This window comes from Apium graveolens, chromosome 10, assembly GCF_009905375.1.
Source record: "Apium graveolens cultivar Ventura chromosome 10, ASM990537v1, whole genome shotgun sequence".
Taxonomy (NCBI): Eukaryota; Viridiplantae; Streptophyta; class Magnoliopsida; order Apiales; family Apiaceae; genus Apium; species Apium graveolens.
This window is the reverse complement of record NC_133656.1, coordinates 80,783,352-80,794,321: the sequence shown is the minus strand read 5'-3', so window position 1 is coordinate 80,794,321 and position 10,970 is coordinate 80,783,352. Positions and strand designations below refer to the sequence as shown.

Here is a 10,970-nt window from a genome sequence, read left to right as displayed (position 1 = left end):
AGTCAACGGAAGATCACGAAGAGCATCTAAGGATATCTTTATAAATTTCAAGAAATGAGAAGTTATATGCCAAGTTTTTAAAGTGCGAATTTTGGTTACAAGAAGTTCAATTCTTAGGGCACGTAGTTAGTAATGAAGGAATCAAAGTAGACCCAGTGAAGATTGAAGCTGTTATGAATTGGGAACGCCCAATAACACCAACAGAAGTGAGAAGTTTTTTAAAATTGGCAGGATATTATCGAAGATTTGTTCAAGATTTCTCGAAGATTGCGATACCTTTGACAAAGCTTACCAGGAAAAATGAGAAGTTTATATCGAACGAGAAATGTGAAGAAAGTTTTCAAGAATTAAAGAAGAGATTGATCACATCACTGTTTTATCACTTCCAGATGATCAAGGAAATTTCATAATCTATAGTGATGCTTCTCATAAGGGATTAGGTTGTGTTTTGATGCAGCATGATATAGTTATTTCATATGCATCTAGACAACTGAAACCTCATGAACAGAAGTATCCTACTCATGACTTGGAACTAGCAGCAATAGTATTCACCTTGAAGATCTGGAGACATTATCTATATGGAGAAAAATGCGAGATTTATACAGACCATAAAAGTTTAAAGTCCATATTCATGCAAAAGGAACTTAATATGAGATAGCGAAGATGGCTGGAGTTAATCAAGGACTATGATTGCATGATTAACTATCACCCAGGAAAAGCGAATGTAGTAGCAGACACATTAAGCAGAAAGGAAAGATTGATTGTGTTAATAGTACCTGAAGAATTATATAAGGAATTTCAGAAATTGGAATTGGAAGTCAGAACTTGCAAACCTGATAAAGCAAAGATGTATAGTATGACTTTTCAGCCAGAATTGTTAGAAAAGATAAAAAATGTCAAAAGGAAATAATGAATCAAGATAATAATTGTTTGGTAGGAGAAGAGTTATGCACTCAAAAGGATGATCAAGGTATTCTCAGATTTTCTTCAAGAATTTGGATTTTACCGGTGGCAGAATTAAAGAATGAAATTCTATTGAAAGCTCACAATTCAAAGTATCCAATCCATCCAGGAAGTACCAGATGTACATAGATTTAAAAGAGAATTATTGGTGGCCGGATATCAAAAGAGAAATTACGGAATGGGTTAGTAAATGTTACACGTGTCAAAGAGTTAAGGCTGAGCACCAGAGGCCAAGTGGGTTATTACAACCGTTAGAAATTCCAGAATGGAAGTGGGAGCACATTGCTATGGATTTCATAGTTGTCTTACCAAGGACGAAAGCGAACCATGATGCCATTTGGGTTGTAGTGGACAGACGGACTAAATCTACTCATTTCTTGCCTTTGAATGAAATATTTTCATTGGACAATTTGGTTCATATATATTTGAAGGAAATAGTAGTCCGTCATAGAGTCCCTATGTCTATTGTATCAGATCGAGATCCACGCTTCAATTCAAGATTTTGGAAAAGTTTTCAAGAATGCTTAGGAACTAAATTAAATATGAGTACGGCTTATCATCCGCAGATTGACGGCCAAAGCGCAAGAATAATCCAGACTATTGAAGATATGTTACGTGTTTATGCCAATGATTTCAAAGGAAATTGGGATGAACATTTTCCCTTAGTGTAAATTGCTTACAATAACAGTTATCATGCCAATATCAGAATTCCTCCCTACAAGCTCTTTATGGACGCAAATGTCGATCACAATTTATTGGGACGTAGTCGGAGAACGTAAAATACTTGGTCCCGAATTGGTGCAACAGACAAAAGAAGTTATGGAAGTTATCCAGAAAAGGTTAATTGCAGCACAAAATCATCAGAAAAATATGCAGATCAATCAAGAAAAGATATGGAAATCAAGGAAGGAGATCTAGTATTACTGAAGGTGTCACCATGGAAAGGATTTTCTAGGTTTGGAAAGAAAGGAAAGCTGAGTCCTAGATACATTAGACCTTTTGAAATTTTAAAACGTGTCAGCAAAGTAGCATACGAATTAGCGTTACCCCTGCACATGGAGCACATTCATAATGTCTTTCACGTATCAATGCTTAAGAAGTATAATCCAGATTCTACACATGTGATCGAATATGAGCCGATAGAACTTCAAGCAAATTTATCTTATGTAGAGAATCCAATAAAGATTCTAGAAAGTAGAGAAAAGGTATTGAGGAATAGAGTTGTAAATTTAGTAAGAGTACAGTGGAGAAACCCAAAGGTTGAAGCGTCAACCTGGGAACTAGAAAGTGGTATGCGAGAAAAGTACCCTCATTTGTATACTTAGGAGATTCTGAGGACAGAATCCTTTTAAGGGGGGAAGGATGTAATATCCAAGTTATCGCGTGTAATTATTTTTATCAATAAATGATTATTATGTGATTAATATGTGAATTTTGGTGAATTATTTAATGGTTAATATTGATAATTGGATGTATAATGTGATAAAATGTGAGTATGTTAATTTTTATATGTCCAGAATAAAATATAGGTAATTGTGATATTTTTCTGCTAATTTTTGAGTTGTTATATAATTTTAAAATAATTTATAAATTTACTAAAAAATTCTGTATAATTACAAAACTATTTTATAAAACTGGGAATCATCCAAATTCAACCGATTTTATGTTTTTAAAACCCGAAACTCTTCGAAAAACTCCTTCTGAATCTAATCTGATAATTCTGAACATTTTCCGTGTTTTGACTTTTTCAATCCAGATTACGGTTTGACCCGTACGCTTTCCAACGTAAATTTTTTGATAAGATAATTATTTCGATAGATCAATAAAACCTGTATTCTTGAAAGATGGAATATTATTACATTATTTTCATATAAAGTGTTTTATAAGAAGTCCAGTTTGGATAATTATCCAATACGGGTATCGAATCAGATCGTTTTTGCAGTTACTTAGCGGCTAAGTAACTTATTTTTCGATCCAATACGATCCAACGAGTATTAATATTCTATAAATATATATAGCCTTTATCTTATTTCATTTATTTCGTATAATCATAATCAATCAGTTAAAACCAATAAAGCCGAGGAAGAACTTATGGTGGTTCAAACGGAAGTTTTTGAGGAAGAAAAGAAGGTAGAAGAAGAAGAGAAAGTGGAGGAACCAGTTTTAGTAAAGATGGGAGATGAAGCAGAAAATCCTAAGCCTTTGATGGACTATTCTCAGCCTAAGATTAATGACATTCAATCAAGCATCATCAGTCCAACCATCAGGGCTAACACTTTTGAGATCAAGTCAAGCACGATTCAGATGAAACAAAACTCAATTCAGTTTGGGGGTTCTCCTACTGAAGACCCCAACATACACATCAGGGATTTCATCGAGATCCGTGACACTTTCAAGTTCAATGATGTGACTGAAGATGCTATCAAGCTATGACTCTTTCCATTCTCTCTGAGGGACAAAGCTAAGTGCTGGTTACATTCTCTACCAGCAGGGTCTATCACCACTTGGGAAGATCTTGCTTAAAAGTTTCTCACTAAATTCTTCCCTATGGAGAAGACTGCTGCAATCAGGAATGCTCTTACTCAGTTTGCTCAACAAAATGGAGAATCTCTGTGTGGGGCTTGGGATCGATATAAGGAGATGCTAAGGAAGTGCCCACATCATGGCAATGCCTGATTTGATGATTATTAACTGTTTCTACAATGGATTGGGTGCTACTTCTAGACCCATGCTTGATGCAGCATCAGGAGGAGTCTTGTGGGCTAAAAGCTATGATGAAGCTTATGAACTTATTGAACTGATGGCTGCTAATGAGTACCAGAATCATTCCCAGAGAATGACTCAGGAAAAAGTAGCAGAAATTTTGGAGTTGGATGTAGCAACTTCTATAGCTGCCCAACTTAAGGCTTTGACGATAAGGTGGACACTTTGCCTAATTATTGAGTTAATCAAATCACTAGTGTCAGTGAGCTTTGTGCTGGTGCCCATGAGACTGATCAGTGCATAATTTCTAGTGAATCAACTCAGTTTGTGAGCAACTTTCAGTGTTCGCAGCAACCTGTGCCAGCCACTTATCATCCCAACAACCCCAATCATCCTAATTTCAGTTGGAGCAACGCTCATAATGCGGTTCAAAAGCCTTATCAGCAGTATCCAGCTAAGCAGTACAACCCCTGTGGTTTTCAGCAACCGTAATATGCACCAAGACAACAACTTTAACTGCAACAAGCCAATGAAAAATCTAAATTAGAGGAGTTGAAGCTTATATGCAAGAGTCAAGCTGTTTTTATCAAGATCTTGGAAAATCAAATTGGGAAAATTGACAATGCCTTGCTATATCGTCAGCCTGGTACACTACCTAGTGACACTGAAGTACCAGGAAAGATGGAAGCTAAGGAGCAGGTAAAGACAATCACTTTGAGGTCTGGAAAGGTTGCGAATCCCGAACAAACTCAAGCGTTGATTAAAGAAGCTGGGGCTGAAAAAGAAGTAGAGTAGCAGGGAGTAGAAGTGGAACCAAGGAAGACTACTATTGAGCACACTCCTCCTGAGGGTAATACACGGGAGAAACAGATCAATCCTCCACCGCCTTTTCCTAAGCGGCTGCAGAAGAAAAAGTTGGACAAGCAATTTGAGAAGTTTCTGGAGGTATTCAAGAGACTTCATATCAACATACCTTTCGCTGAGGCTTTTGAGCAGTTTCCTAGTTATGCAAAGTTTATGAAAGGTATTCTCTCTCGGAAAGTGAAGCTAGATGATTTAAAGACTGTCGCTCTCACGGAAGAATGCAGTGATGTGCTGCAATAAAAGTTACACTCGGTCCACTACGCCATAAGTGCACATAGGCAACGATTTTTATTCAGCGTTGCACGAAAAATGTTGCATTATCTATAAAATTTTCAGTTTATTACAACATAGTGGAGAAAGCGTTGCAGTACATTGAAGCTACCGTTGCTAATAACTGTTAGTGTTGCGCAGCATGCAACAGTAGAGGTCATAGCGTTGCATTAGATATTTTTTTATTTAATAAATGCTGACACGGAAAATAAATCGGAGGTGGCATGTTTGGGACCCATAGCTGATGACATGGCATGCTGACGTGTCATGCCACGTTAGCATTTTGGGCCCCATATGTGGGACCCACTGATGACGTGCCATGATGACGTGGCACCAGTGGGACCCACATGTCGGGCCCTAAATTCTGACGGGTCATGCTGATGTTGCAGCTGACGTGGCACTTCAGGCGTTGCATTTGCTTTCTGGTGTTGCAGTAGGTTATTTAGTGTTGCCTTAGTTATTGTACTATTCTTAAAATTTATTTGTTATATTCATGTTCTAATTTTTTTAAAATAATTTTTAATTAATCTAACCGTACGGATGTTGTTTCCTACTAGTTTTAGAGATGCATAATTTTTTTTTTAAAAACAAATAGATTTTATATCACGTGCTTTTATAATAGTCAAACAACGGTGCACACGGGTTTCCATTACATAATATTGTTTTGTGTGGTGATTCTATTTTTTAAAATTTTTGTTCAATGATCCAACCGTACGGATGATGATACCTTCTAAATATAGAGATGTCTAAATGTTTTTTTTAAAAATTTACATTTTATATCGTGTGTTTTTATAATAGTCAAATTATGGTCAACACGGGTTCATATAACCAAGTCTTATCCCGAGTGGTAATTCTATTTTTCTTAAAATTCTTGTTGAACGATCCAACCGTACAAATGGTGTTATCTACTAGATTTAGAGATGTATATTTTTTTTAAAAAAAAATTAGATTTTATATCGTGTGTTTTTATAATAGTCAAATTACGGTCAACACGGGTTCTTATAACCAAGTCTTATCCCGAATGGTGATTCTATTTTTTTTAAAAAAAATCAACGATCCAACCGTACTGATGATGTTACCTACTTAGTTTAGAGATTTATAATTTTTTTTTTAAAATTAGATTTTACATCGTGTGTTTTATAATAGTCAAATTACTGTCAACACGGATTCCTATAACCAAGTCTTGTCCCGAGTGGTGATTCTATTTTTTTAAATTTTTGTTCAACGATCCAATCGTACAGATGATGATACCTACTAATTTTAGAGATGTCTAAATTTTTTTTTAAAAAAATTGTTTTTACATCGTGTGTTTTTATAATAGTCAAATTATGGTCAACACGAGTTCCTATAACCAAGTCTTGTCCCGAGTGGTGATTCTATTTTTTTAAAATTCTTGTTCAACAATCCAACTGTACGGATGATGTCACCAACTAATTTTAGAGATGTATAATTTTTTTTTAAAAAAATTAGATTTTATATCGTGTGTTTTTATAATAGTCAAATTACGGTCAACACGGGTTCCTATAACCAAGTCTTGTCGCGAGTGGTGATTCTATTTTTTTAAAATTCTTGTTAAACGATCCAACCGTACGGATGATGTTACCTACTAATTTTAGAGATGTACAAATTTTTTTAAAAAAATTTAGATTTTATATTATATTATTTTTATAATTTTACAATTTTATATTTTTTTATAGATATTGAAAAATGGGGAAATATAATAAAAATATGATGTTTTATTTTTATAATTATCTAGACAATTGTTTGAGTGTATAGTAATTTTTGTAGAATTTTTAAATTTTTCTAGCTATTTAATATTAAATTTTAATTAGTCTTTAATTCAGTAAACAGAAAGTAGAAAATCAGTCAATTGATCACTACGTGGCAGAAGAGTATTGGATGGTGAATGCATCACGCGGATCAGCAGTTTCAGTTTTAATCAGGACCATCTAATCAATTTAAAAAAACATAATTTGGATAAATCTTGATCGTTGGTTCATATAAACCCCAAAACCTATAGCAGTGTACAACTCTCTTACGCTCATCGGTTTTTCCTACGCTCATCAGTTCTTCCTCTTTTCCTGTGAATCTTCCAACTTTTCCGCTAACAAAACAATTCAGAAAAAAATTATTTCTTTTAATCCTTTGTGAAATCCAACCATGGCTAATACCGATCGAGTGGAGAAAGTTTGGGGCTTTCGATTGTTTAAGGGAGAGAAGAGGGGGAGGGTTCGAGAGGGATGAGAGTTGGGGGAAGAAGAGGGAGGATGTTGTGAGGCCTAAGCTTAATTTTGGGGAAGAAGAGAGATGAGAAAGGTGCCGATTTATGAGTAGGTGCAACGGGGGTATTGTGGGTGCTGTTAAGCCTAAGGGGTCGAATCCATTTGGTAATTGTTCTTCAGTGCAACAATTGTTTTAATATTGAAGTGGCTAAAAAGATTCATTTGTATGTGATTAAAGATAGGTTGTTTAGGGATATGTTTTTGTCGAATACCCTTATTAATTTGTATGTTAAATTGGGTGATCTGGGTTGTGCAAGGTTGGTGTTTGATGATATGTCTGAGAGAAATATGGTGTCCCGGGCTTGTTTGGTTTCTGTGTTTGTTCAGAATAGTTATGCTATTGGGAGTGTTTTGAGAGGGTGTTATAAGCTTGTAAGTAGGGGTGTTGGACTTGGATTGCAAGTTCATGGGTTGGTTCCGAAAATGGTGTATGCATTTGATGTTGTTGTTTGTAATGTGTTGATTTCGCTTTACGGAGGGTGTATGGAGTTTCCGGATAGTGTGTTTCTTGTTTTTAGTGAGATTTTTTGTGAAGAATTCGGTGTCTTGGAATTAAAACCTAAAGTTCTAGTGAACATCTAATGCTGGAAGATGCGGCAGTTAGGAACGATTCATACCAAGAAGATCTATGTCCCTCTCAATTTAGGGACGCTGATGTATCAACCTCAGGTGGAAACACGACATGTGCAAATGATGAAACAACCATGAATGACTCATTAATGATGGTTGTCTATTAATAAAGGGCTCCTGGTAAGGAGATTGTCTGCAACAAGCAAATTAAACAAATTCCGCATGACTTTTAATATAATTGCTGAGACAGGGGATCCTTGGTTCAATTACCAGAAGCTGAAATTGCCAAAAGGATGCGGGTGAGCATCCCTTTCAATATAATTTCCTAAGGTATATAATGTATTTGCATGTATTAATGTAAGTGCTATAATACAGTTATGAGTTCCAAAATGCAGTATGGATCCATTAGGTGGTCAGTTAGTGCACAGGCTACTAAGGATAAGCGAATAATTTCTTGCATTGGTGATGGAAGCTTTCAGGTAACTCATCACAAGTTATCTGTGTTTTTCCAATAATGGACCATATATGGTGTTAACTGTTGAAAATCCCACCATTTTTACCAGAATCATTCCTCCTTTATTTCACATTAACAAATTCTATATCCCTTGCATGTTACTGCTCAAGATGTGTCGATAATGTTACGATGCGGTCAGAATTAAATCATTTTTTTGATAAATAACGGTGGTTATACCATTGAAGTTGAGATCCATGATGGACCATACAATGTGATCAAGAACTGGAACTACACCGCACTAGTTGATGTGATTCACAATGGTGAAGGAAAATGCTGGACAACTAAGGTCAGTCGAGAAAACCTAATACATAATGTATCATTTACTTACAAGTTAGAGCAGTGAAGCTTATTTTTTTAAAAAAGTATTGTTGACACCGGTATTTCTTGAATTGTTCAGGTCCACTGTGAGGAAGATCTTGTTGAAGCAATAGAGAAAGCAAAGGGAGGAAAAAAGATTGTCTTTGCTTCATTGAAGTGATTTGTCACAAGGATGATACAAGCAAAGAGCTGCTCGAGTGGGGATCTAGGGTCTCTGCTGCCAACAGCCGCCCACCGAATCCCCAGTAGATCTTTTTTTGTTTCTTCTATCTGCTGAAGTAAGATTATATGCTGAACTTTGTTTAGTGGATTATGAATCTTTAATTACAGAATTAATCATTTTGTTTAGCGTAACATTTTCAAGTTCAATTCAATTATGCTTTTCTGACTTTCTGTATATATACATATGTGTCTTCATCAAATATCGAACTCCAGGACCTGATGACCAAATTTGAGTTCCTCTTTGAGAAATTGGAACTATTAGACTTTGTTTCATTGGATTCCTCTTCATTCCATAGTCTACACTGTCACAAAGACCTTCTGCTTCATCACTTTATATATGGTCTATACTCTATCTACCAACAACTTCTGCTTTATAAGCTAGCATTCTGAAGCTCCTTTCTAAAAGTAGTTTAGCAGTGGCTATTATAGGGATGAGTTTTAGTTTTCTGGAGAAATTTCTAATTAAAGTTGTTGGTCAATGTGTATCATGGTGGCAATGTGCTAAAGAGCTAGGTTGTACTAGGATGTTCAAAAATAATTCACAAAGTTGGTTTATATAAATATTGGCTAAGAGTTGGCAGGAAATGTAATATATGTCTCTTGCTATATTTTCTTTGAATACTCTTACCAATTTTATCTAGTTATTTTCTATCCTCTGTTCCTCTCCGAAATCTTTAAAATTCATTATGTTTCGTCTTCTTTTCAAAAATCTTCTCAGCTTTACTTTTCAGTTTTTAGAACTAAAAGTCCAATGTCAGGGAAACTTTTATAATAGAAAAATATGGAATCCCAAAATTGAAGCATATATTTATTCTGTTGTCTGTGATGAAAACATGTAAGAAAGTGATATGGGAATATTTAAGAGAGTTAAATTTGATAGCTTATAACCATCCGTGATATGATAATAGTTTATTGTGTTTCTTGTGGTCTTATCTCATCCTCTCTTTAATGAAATGTTTCAGTTTTTCTTATATATCTCCTAATCTCTTTTAGGTTGTTCAGGATGACTTAGGAAGGATCCGAATTCAAAAGCCAGAGAAAGGCGCATTTCATGTCTCTGGAAAGAATATCGATAATCTCATTAATGACTGTGAAAGAAGGGCATGGTTGTCTTAGATTATGTGCTGAAATTATGTGCAAAGCAATTTTTTTGGATCAAAGACTAATATGTCAGTATTTTATTTTTTTGGTTGCTTGTCTCGATCCTACAATTAAATGTATGTCGATGCATACTATTTATTTAGTTTGTACCAGAATAAGGTACAATGTTATCTCAATATAGGTTTGCCTATAATGCCCTAAGCTGGAGCATGGTTTTTCTTATAAATTTTTGTTTTGTTTAACAGTATTCACTCGACTATCTTATTATTGTCTACTAAAATGGTTGCTTTCAGGAATTGCTAAAGATATTGGTTCCAACTCAACAAAGAAGCGTAAATCTACATGGATGCCTTTCCCAATGTTGTTTAAAGCCATCTCAAACACAGGGGTTTTTGTCTCTGGATCACATCGACTGGCAGTTCTCTACCTGGCTGGAAACAAACACTATCTACTTTATAACGTCAAAATGAGTTGAAAGGCTAGAGTTGAAATGAGTAGGTGACATTATTTAGAAAAGAAAAGAAAAAAAATTGTTCATTTGTTCTTTTGAAGTTAGAATTTGGTACTTTGATAGTTTAGTAAATTTTAAATTTAATTGGATTCTTGGTGTATTGATTGTTGGATGCCTTGTTTGGCAGGAATAATGTAAAAGCAGAATAAATATGTCATTTTTTTAATTTGTGAAGTGTTGCATTTGAATCTATATGGTGTTGCATAAGACTAAACATGATGTTACATATGAATAAAAATGGTGTTGCAAATGACTAAAATCAGTGTTGCATTACATATTGTGGGACCCACTCCTGACATAGCAAAAGTGGGGCCCACTGCTGATGTGGCAAATGTGGGACCCATTGCTGACGTGTCAAAGTAGGGCCACTGCTGAAGTGGAAATATGACGTGTCACTTGCCACGGAGGACACAGTGGTGATGTGGCTTAATTTTATGCAACACTAACTGTTGTTGTCATTGTACGCTTTTATTGTTACAAAAGACGCATAATGCAACTGTATAGTAGGGGTTGCTTATGTGCACTTATGACGTAGTGGCCGCTCCCATTTCCATTCCATAATTTCCAAGGGTCGTAATAGTCCACTCAGTCACTGATGTTCAGCCTTCACTCTATGTCATGTCAAGCACTTGCTGACACATTCTGCTACTTC

At 35.4% G+C, this 10,970-nt stretch overlaps 1 long non-coding RNA gene and 1 other non-coding gene across 3 annotated transcripts; one reads left to right on the top strand and one right to left on the bottom strand.

Annotated features, from left to right (window-relative positions):
- Nucleotides 1-3,525: 3,525 nt before the first annotated feature.
- LOC141694744 (small nucleolar RNA R71) lies at nucleotides 3,526-3,632 on the bottom strand. The gene has a single exon (XR_012564028.1). It is a non-coding gene; the product is annotated as a small nucleolar RNA R71 (small nucleolar RNA).
- Nucleotides 3,633-6,806: 3,174 nt separating this feature from the next.
- LOC141692915 (uncharacterized) lies at nucleotides 6,807-10,486 on the top strand. 2 transcript variants are annotated; one of them, XR_012562954.1, is made up of 6 exons: nucleotides 6,807-7,951; nucleotides 8,028-8,131; nucleotides 8,277-8,452; nucleotides 8,564-8,762; nucleotides 9,700-9,875; nucleotides 10,101-10,486. It is a non-coding gene; the product is annotated as an uncharacterized LOC141692915 (long non-coding RNA). The 2 variants fall into 2 exon arrangements; XR_012562955.1 differs by lacking the exon at nucleotides 10,101-10,486 and having other exon boundaries at nucleotides 6,808-7,951; nucleotides 8,048-8,131; nucleotides 9,700-9,838.
- The last annotated feature ends 484 nt before the right edge of the window (nucleotides 10,487-10,970 follow it).